General features: G+C 42.4%; 1 long non-coding RNA gene across 1 annotated transcript; it reads right to left on the minus strand.

The window, feature by feature from the left end:
- Positions 1-4,469: 4,469 nt before the first annotated feature.
- On the minus strand, positions 4,470-9,908 carry LOC308594933. The gene is made up of 3 exons (XR_014011686.1): positions 9,781-9,908; positions 7,292-7,374; positions 4,470-5,225 (listed from the first exon to the last, which is right to left on the minus strand). It is a non-coding gene; the product is annotated as an uncharacterized lncRNA (long non-coding RNA).
- Positions 9,909-10,232: the final 324 nt, after the last annotated feature.

Here is a 10,232-nt window from a genome sequence, read left to right on the forward strand (position 1 = left end):
CTGGGTTGCTGAGCGCCTGAGGCAGCCAGGTTGTTGGACCAGGGTGAAGACCGCAGCAGAAGTCCTGGTAGACGTCTATAAGGCTTCAGAACAGTGTTTCCCAACTTGTGGGTCATGAAACCTGTGTCAAGAGCTCGCTGCTCCACCCACTATTTAAAAAAAAACTCCAACAACTTTGCAGTAGGCTAGTTTCTATACACATGCGACTCCCCTCTAGCCTCCATTCAGACAAACTAGAGTCATTATCAGAGCTAAGGACACATTTCTGCCAGGGCAAAGCAAGGCTAAGGAAGGGTGGCCCTGGGAGAATTCTCAGGGGCAGGTAGAGAGGCCTGGGGTCACATTTACGCCCTGGCTAGCCCTGAGGTTCTCTACCTCTGATCTAACAGGATTGAACTCAGGACTTTCTCATGTATGTGCTCCACTACTGAGCTGTAAAAGTTAGCATGAGATCAGTTTTGAATATTCTAATGTATTGAGCATGTGTGTGTGTGTGTGTGTGTGTGTGTGTGTGTGTGGTAACCATGCCACTAGAAGATGGGTTTTTAATTTTCCTGCACCCGTGAATAAAAAAATACTCCTTCTGCTTGAAGAAAAAAAGTTTAATCCCCATTCCCTGAGCAGCAGTCTACAGAGTTAACAAAGCCTGATGAAATATTTGAATTTTGAACACCATTACCCCCATTCCTTCACATTCACTGAGCACATGCCTCAGGTGAATACATGGCTGACAGATCAAATGTAAAACTTGCACTCAGCCGTCAATATTTAATAAATGGCTTAGTCCATGTCCCTTTGCTTTTCCTCTCCAATGTTCAGTAAATTAAATTGGTATAGTGATATATGTTATAAATAGAATAGAATAAATAGAATAGAAGATTAGCACATAAAACTCAATTCTGTACTCCTTAAAACTAATGTATCATTTGCTAGGCATTAGATTATGCTACAATCAAGACTTCGGCTAAATTTAATTATGCTCTCTTCTGAGTCTAGATATTGACATGTATTTAGTTAAAATGGTGTGAAGTGAAGACATTACTAATGTTAACTCATTTACCAATTTAGCTTTAGTTTTCCTTAGGGTTTAATACTGCTGTATCAGTTCAGTTTAATACAGTGTTACCTTGCCAATAGAATTATGGGTTGATCCTATATTTCCTGTTCAGAAGCAGCTTTGGGCATTCACTTATTTGTTGTATTCAAAGGACCGGTTAGAAATAAGAATGAGGATGAGAATTAAGCTTTATAGATGTGTCATTTAGTATTTTGATCCCTTCCTTGTGTATGGCTGCAAGCAGACTCGTCTTCCTATTAGTATTCCCTTTGTCCTTTCTGTCTACTATAAGCCCTGAGATGTTGTACTATGGAATTAAGTCAGGGCATTTGAAAATAGTGACCTGGATCAAGGGATGATTCTGACCTTTGGTGCTGACCTTTAAAGCCCTAAATGGCCTCGGCCCAGTATACCTGAAGGAGCATCTCCACCCCCATCGTTCTGCCCGGACAATGAGGTCCAGCACCAAGGGCCTTCTGGCGGTTCCCTCACTGCTAGAAGTGAGGTTACAGGGAACCAGACAGAGGGCCTTCTTGGTAGTGGCGCCCACCCTGTGGAACGCCTTCCCATCAGATGTCAAAGAAATAAAGAACACTCTGACTTTTAGAAAACATCTGAAGGCAGTCCTGTTTTAGGGAAATTTTTAATGTTTGATGCTTTATCGCTTCTTCTTCTTCTTCTTCTTATTATTATTATTATTATTATTATTATTATTATTATTATTATCATCATCATCATTATCATTATTATTATTATTATTATCATTAATATTTTGTTGGGAGCTGCCCAGAGCCAGATGGGCGGAGTATAAATAATAAATTGTTGTTGTTGTTGTTGTTGTTGTTGTTGTTGTTAAGACACAAGCAGATCAATCAATCATAAGTGACTTTTGATTACATTACTGCTCATTGCTTTCCATTGCCTTCTGGATTGTACAATCCTATATTTGACCTTCATCTCTGCAGGTCTTTTAATAGTCTAGAGCAGAGATGGGTAACCTGTACCCTTCCAGACATTGTTGGACTCCATCAGACCAAACCAGTATGGCCATTGGTCAGGGATTACGAGAGTGGCAGTCCAGCAACATCTGGAAAGCCACAGGTGCCTCACCCCTTGTCTAGAGCATGTGTCAGGAAATAATCTGAACAACCCAACTAGAACCTGGACAAAGCCATGTCTCCACTGCAGCACCAGAAGTCATTTAGGATGTCTGCACTTTGAATTTAAAACAATTTTAAATCTGTTTCATTATCACCCATGGCAGACAAGGAAACATGGGAACTGTAGGGCTGTAATGATATATAGTATGGTGCAGTGGCTAAAGTGTTGGACAAGGACTGGAAGGTTCAGATCTCCACTGAGCACACCAAGAACTCACCAGATAGTTACAAATCATGGTTTAAGGTCACATGCCACAGAGTGTTTCAAGCTAAGGTTTAGTCACTGCTAGGGACCCCAGTTAGATTTTCCAGGTCAAATAATGCAATGCTTGTCTGAGTTCAGATTTTATAAAAAAGACACTAAACACCATTCTGTGGAGCTGCTGACTAAGTAGTTTTGTTACAGATCTAATCACTTTTGAAAGCATGACTGGCCTGGGTTTTATCAAAGAAGTAAGCTTCTGTTTGCAATTTATAGAAGCCCTTGAAAATACATGCAGTTTTTAAAGGGTCAAGACAAGAAAACTTGTTAAAAGAAGAAGAAAAAACCAAGACTCCTTGCGCTCTGCTCCCCCTTCCTCCTATCCCGTGACCTGTATTGAGGGTTCTCCTGTTCCTCCAGAACAGATTTGGTGCAGAGCTGGAGGGAAGCCCCATTGCACCAGCAGGAGCTCTTGCGCTGGCTTCCACTAGGGCACTGAGTTAGTTGAATCCAAGCTAATATTCAGTTTGCACTTTAATACAAGCCTACCTAACATTTCAGAACCATATGCATACCAAAACACAGATATCCTTTGAAATTTGCACTTCTCAAAATGTTGCGATGCACTTATCCAATCAAAGAACTGTGTACAAAAATGCATATTAGAGGGAAAAGTGCACTAAAACGGTGGCAAATCTTCATGACACCTTTGAAAAAAAGTTTAAAACTGCTGTGTAAAGCTGATTTGAACTTATGATTTGAAAAATGAAAAACTGAGAAAGATGGATAGAAGCATCCATCCCAAGCTTTCATTAGGAGTGAGAATAGTTTCTCCTAACTTAATTTTATTTACAAACATTCAAATTTATATTATATAATTAGACTTTTTCCAACTGTGGATGCTGCTGGATTTATGAATTATAAATTTTAAATTTTGTTTTGCTTTATTTATTTGTTGACCCATCCTTCAGCAGTTTCCTAAGAAGTTTACAAAAAGTTAAAATTACAAAACAAAACAAAGCAAAAAATAAATCAAGAACATTAAATATAAAATGAGCATATATAAATATAAAAGCAGTCAGCAGAATTAGAAACAATCAGCACCAAGGAGCATAAAACTAATGTACAGGATCCAATGAAAAATCAAAAATAGGAAAGAATTAATTTGCCTTAACATTATTTGAGAAGATTAATGATTTCTAATATTTTCTTGAATTAGTCTGCAGGCTACATGAATATGCACAAATAATTTGAAAATTCACAAACTCTAAATTACATTCAAATAATTTAACAATAAGAGCTGCATTATCAAATAGTCCCTTGTCTTTTAACTTCAAAAGCAGTGTTTGAAACTCAGGAACTTGAATTCTAATGCTGCTGCTACTGCTGTTTAAATGCTTCTAATTTCATGAATTTGTATTACACTTTATTTCAGAGCTCATTTTTGCTGTGCTTATAGTGCTATCCTGTGCACATCCACTCAGATGTAATCTCCATTGGATTCAATAGGAACGGTTTTTCTAGGGTTGCCTTTATTATCAGTTTAGTTCACATGTAACATTTTCAGTCTGGAAACCCATGGTTTAAGTGTTGTGTCCTCAATGCATTCCAAGGTTTTGTTAAACCACAGTTTCTTGTTAAGTATAAACCAGGAAACCACATTTTAAACTCTTCCCATGTGGGGTGAGGGGCGCTCGGGCAGGGCCTGGTTCCGCTCGCATGGAGCAGCCTCGGGTCCGGCTGCAGAGGACGTCCTCAGGGCTGCGGGGGGGGACCAGGCTGGGCCAGGCTGAGTGTGGCCTCCGCTGCTGCCACTCGCCGGGCTTGGCTGAGGCGGCTGCCCCCTCCCGCCCCCTGGATCTCGCCCCCGGTGGAACGCAAGCACCTCTTCAGCAGCAGCTGCTCCTCCTCCCTGTCCTTTGAGGAGGCGGCCACCTCTTCCTCCTTCGGAGACCCGAGTTACCTGCCCCCCAAGAGGGCCCAAAAGGCCCAGAGGCAGGAAAAGGCCCCCGCTGCCCCCTTCCTCCTCAGAGGACTCCGATTTCCTGCCCCCCAGCAGGAAGGGCACGGCCAAGAAAAAGGGGAAGGGGGCCAAGGAGAACAAGGCCCCGCAAGGAGAGCTCGGGGGCCAGCCTGCTGCCACCAACCCCTTTGTGCCCCCCACCCCACTGCGCAGGAACGTCACTCAGTGCCGCCAGAAGCCTGTCCAGAGAGGGCTGAGTATACGGTTCCCGTTGCTGTTGTGCACCCCCAAGCTGCCGCGGCTGGTGAAAAGGGATTTGGAGGAAGAGGGAGGCGAGGAGGGCGTCCTGCGGGGCAGCAGCCCTGTCTCTTACGCCTGCTGCTTTCATCCCGATGATCTGCAGGAAGTGTTGCAAGAGGACTGCTGTGGTGGCGGCGGCGATGGCCTCTCCGAGCTGAGCTCAATGAAGATGGATAGGGATGCCAGGGAGATGGGAGGCAGCTTGGAGCTCTTCACCCTGGAGGATGTCCCGAGTCTACAGCGGAAGTCTGTGCACGAGGATTCCCAGGCTGAACCTCTGCCCATGACGTTATTTCAGCCGCACTGCAGCAGCTCACCCCACACACTGCTCAAAAGCATCTCTGCCTTGCAGTCTTGCAATTCCTGCAGTGAGACGGGAGCATCTTTGCAAAACAGGGAAGGGCTCACAATTTCGCCGGGGTGTTATGTGGTCAGCCCCAGTCGTCTTCAAAGCCCGGGTGCAGATCATGGCTAGAGCCTCCCAGTGTCACCAAAAGAGCCTCTTTCGGGTGTTTTCCAGCTACAAGGCAATTTGCATGATGACTATGAAGCAGAAATGAAAACCAGATTTGTAGACATATCTTAAATTGCAGGGACACAAGGACGATGCTCATTTTCAGTGCAGCAAATGGACTGAGCCATTGTCTTGATATTATTTTTTGTAAAATTTGCATTGATTTTAAAATTTATAAGACACCTTTTGGATGGGAAGATGGGCTATAAACCTTGAAATAAAAGAAAACAATCTGCATAGCTGTGCCCTGCTTATCTCATGCAGTAAGGCTTCCACAGTAGCTTCTTCTTGCAGCATAACAGCTACCATCCAAGGTCAGATTCAGCTCTGTATATCCTTGGGAACTCTTCTCCATTGGCCTCTGCTCTGTCCTCTTAACTCTTTGTTTCTGTTTGCCCAGAGAGAGCTTTGTTTCTACCTATTTCTACAGAGGTATCATTGACTGTCTCTTCTCTAGCTCATTTACAGATCAATACACACTGTGTGATGTGCTGTATAGCTCGGTAACCTTCAGAGACCAGCTAATGGCAATGGTGGAGAGCTGCTTCTCTTAGCCGTAAACTATAAGAAAGTCAAGATTTACTGTTTGTCCTAGTCAGGAGGGAATGGAATTTCAGAGCAGCCTCTTGAGCTATTTTACTGTGTAGAAATAAGGCTGCAGGATCCAGCAAAGGCTGCTACAGCAAGAGAAATACTTGTTTGCTGAGGTAAAGAGAAGAAGGGGGGAATTACTGCTACTGCTATTAAAAAATACTAATACATAGGAGATTCTAGCACAAAACTGGCACAGCCATGGCTCAAGAGTACCTAGAGACTTGCCTCACCTCTTGACTTCATCATGAGATATGCGGTATTTCCTACAGTGACTTTCCTCTCTTTACTTTCATAGAGTTCATGCCACAGGCACTTATCATAATTATAATTTTTGGCTCCCGCTAACGATAGAATCCCCCCCCCATCACCTTCTGATATATTATTTGCACCCTAGACTATGAGAAACAATTACTTTCCTCCAGAACTCTTCATTTCCATCCCCCTTCTTGCCTACAACATAGTAGCTAATTTTACACCAAGGACCTAATTACTTCAGCTCTCCTGGCATTTTTCTTCTGCTCTTCAAGTCATAAAGCCCATGTTGCTGTGTCTGAAGTCCTCATTAGATGGAGCTTCAGAAAACTTGCCTTGTGAGCAGCCACTAAAAAAAATATTGTATCTGACAAAAGCAGCCCCAATTCTGTAATCTGGTATGATCATCCTTAAGGCTTAAACAGATCTACGCTATGATGATTAGTTTATCATGCGGGTAAGTAGCTCTCATACACATATTATTTTTGCAAGGTTTTTGCTTGCAAATGGTGGGCTGGGGCAGTTCTATTGCACAGAAATTCTTCATGCAAGAAGCACAAAATCCTGGTGGTGGTGGCTGATGCTGGTGTGCAGGTGTTGCATTTGCCACAATAGGGCCTAAATCAGGACTGGAGAACCTGTGGCCCTCCATATGTTCTTGAGCCCAACTCCTATCAGCTACAGTCAGCATGGCTGATAGCTAGAGACGGTAAAACATGGTAGACCAAAACTGAGTCACTTTATGACTCCAAGAGCAAAGTAGAAATCAGGTGACCAGCAGCAGCAATGGAAAACAGAAGAGGTTTAACACAAGAACAGGCCTTTTCTGTGGTGGCTGTGGAATGCTCTCCCAGGGAGGCTGGCACCAGCAGAAAATGTTTGTAACCTGGCCTTTAGCTGATAGAACATTCTATGGCCTTTTTAATGTGTTTGTGAGAGTGGTGCTATTGGCTCGTGTTTGTTTTTGTTTTATTATGTATTTTATGTTCTAATTTTGGATTTTTATGTTGTGAACCGCCCTGTGATCCTTGGATGAAGGACAGTATATAGTTTGAATAAATGATGATGATGATGATGATGTTAAAAACAAACAAACAAAATCCACAAACAGATCCTCAAATATTATAAAATGGTTAGGAGCTTTCAGTGACCCTCCCTTCCAAACAGTGACAGACCTTGGCCTCTCAAATTTCAGTGGCGCCCCATGCGACGCCAAAATCTGGCGTGCACCCCCCCCCACACTTCCTACCTTCTGTTGGACTTCATAGTTGCGCCACCTGCTACAGCACCCAGAAGCTCTGTGCCCAGTGCAACTGAATCAGTCATGGTCTCCTAGAACCAAAGGAATTGAAAACTTAATTAAGACTGCATCCCTCAAACATCTCTCAGTTAGCATAATGAAGCACATGCAACAAGCCTATAACCTGAAAATGGGGTTGCAACTTAAAATAAAAATCATTGTGGCATTTGGCTCTTTTTATATCATTATTCTGAGAAGTGAGCAGAAGACAATCCTCTCTCTATCTAAAGTATATATCATACATACAGAGAACATTTTGCAATCTATTCTTAGGCTTTCTCGTATCTTACCAAGGCCCTTTCATAAGCATACGATTCCTCTCTCTACAGGTATATTCACTCCCTAAGGGATTGAAGGCGTGTGGAAGTCAGAGTGATTCTTTGACAATGATGATGTGGGTCTTTGGGAAGCAGCCTGTCAAAACAGTTCTTCACCTTAGCAACTGTTGTCTTTACAGTGGAAGGCTGTTGAGCCTTGTAATGTCAAACTCCACTTTGTTCCCTCCAGTCTTACATTTTCAGTATCAGCAACTCTTTTGCTTAAGGGCTGATTTTCCATTAGTCTATTCCTACCCACAGTGGGGGTTTTTTTGTTATGATTTCCAGTATATAATGTTGTGCTTAATTAATTTACTCTCTCTCTCTCTCTCTCTCTCTCTCTCTCTCTCTCTCTCTCTCTCATTAGTATTTGTATTGGCTGTTAACTTTAATAGTTCCTTCAGAGCCAATTATCTTAAGGTCTGACCTAAAAACCCAGAGCTAAACTGGGAACTTTTGCAAATGCTGAGAGCCTGCCACTCTAAAAACCCTCACACAGTTAGACTGTTTTCCTGGCTAAGTGATGGGTGGCTACTGATCTAAAGTGCCTGTTGGATCCAGATAAGGGGAGTCCAAAATGACTTTGGTTTGTGGCTATCTCAGAGCAGTTACAGTCTTCAAAGCATAGCTGTATTTTAAAGATGACACTGGTGGAAATGCAAGGAATATAAAATGGTCGCTGGAATTCTTCCCCTTAAAGCAGGCAGCACAAATATCCTGCAAAAGGTTTTGGTGAGCCCAGCCATAATCATTCACCCAAGGCTTGCTCCTGCACGTCAAATACTTATGCATAGAATGGAAAAAGACTGGCAGCTGTTTTGGATTCCTGGAATGATTAACCAGGAGGATCTGCTACAGCAACCAAAGTTTCACAACTTTTCTTCTGAATTGCATAAGAAAATATGGAAGAGCCAACACTCTGCTTCTGTTTATTTTCTGGAAGCTGCAGAACATCCCTTATAATGAAAATACTGGTGTACTTTAGGGCAGGAGTCACCAACCTTTGAACACCAGTGGGTGCATCTGGAACCTGTGCTGGGGGTCTGCTGTTGGGGGTATGGCATAACACAAAATGGCTGTCACGTCTCTTTTATATGAGCAGAAAGAGAGACAGGGCCACAAAATGGTTCAAGTATGACCCTGCTATACAATGGGAGAAAGCCACGCTGGCTCAGGGAGAGAAACTATTTGCATCTCTCTCCACTGTTCAGAATGGGAGGAATGGAGGGAAAGTGCCAATGAAATGTGGGCTTGTTTAAGGAAAAATTGTTCAACATAGGACAAGCCAAGTCAGTGCAATCAGAAACTAAACAGGGAAAGCAAATAGTCAGCATGTTTACTGAAACCTTTTGCAGGTACTATAGTATGTATGTATTGGAAGGCACTGTGGTGCCCCAGGGCTCCATGGCAACCCCTACTATTGGTAAAATTTTATTCTCAGCTGTGGAAGAATTAGGTCTAAGATTAAGAACACTGAATTTCATCAGCAAATATTTGATACTATGTTAGAAAGATAATTTTATCCTGTAATCTGCTCTTGCTCCTATCTTTATTCCACTGAATCAAAATGCATGCTGAAATCTCTTGCATATACTGGTAGTTAGTAAGAAATGCTAATAAGCTAATAAGCACAGGCTATCAGCAGACCACTTGCTCCCAAACAATGTGTGTCTGATTAAAGAATGTATACTTTATGTACCGCATAAAATGACAAAAGGGCCTGCCATCTCTGTGGCTAGTTCCCTGCTGCTGAAACATTTAAAGACTTAACCATTTTACTGTTCAGATTAGTTCTTTGTTTGCCTTTAAAAAAAAATGTTACTTTGGGAAAGACTCCCACTTAAAATATATATGTACACTTTTTTGGCCTTTTATAATTTCCTTGAGGCTGTTAGTTAACCACACTGGCCTTATCTGAGACTTGTTAATTTCCTCTCCCGTTTGTAGTATATGTTTTTATTTGAGCTACTATTATAGTGTTTTTAAAATGTTCCCAAATTGCCTGAAGGGATTTTATGCCTCTTTCCAACTTCAGCTTGCCTTTAAGTAATCCCTTTATTTATTCCCTCATACTAAATCAAATGTGACCACATTGGACTTACAAGGCAATTTTCTACTTACATGTGTTGATATAAAAATGTTGTCCTCACTCTTCCTAAGTAAACAATTGCATCCCTAGCCAGTTCTGGACATTGAATCCAGATTACATAGAAAACTACCAGATGCTTGGTCAGACTATTTGTCCTTCTAGCTCAGGTGTGGGGAACCTTGCTGACCTTTAACTTCCACCACCATTGGCCATTCTTGCTGGGGCTGATGGGAGTTGTAGTTCAGCAACATGTGGAGGGCCAAAGGTTCTACACACCTGCTGGCCATCAGCAGCAATCAAGGATCTCAAGCCCAGGCCTTTCACATTACCTGTTAAGTGCTCCTTTTCATGGTTAATGCCAGCAAATGGACCCAGTTGTTTTCCTAAGGAAATCAGAGAACTACATAGTGGGGTGTGCCATTCACTTGCACATGTAACATTTACCACTGCCACACACCTGTGTCTTTTCTTTATGTGTGTGTGC

This window comes from Podarcis bocagei (genome assembly GCF_964188305.1).
Source record: "Podarcis bocagei genome assembly, chromosome: 9".
NCBI lineage: Eukaryota > Metazoa > Chordata > Lepidosauria > Squamata > Lacertidae > Podarcis > Podarcis bocagei.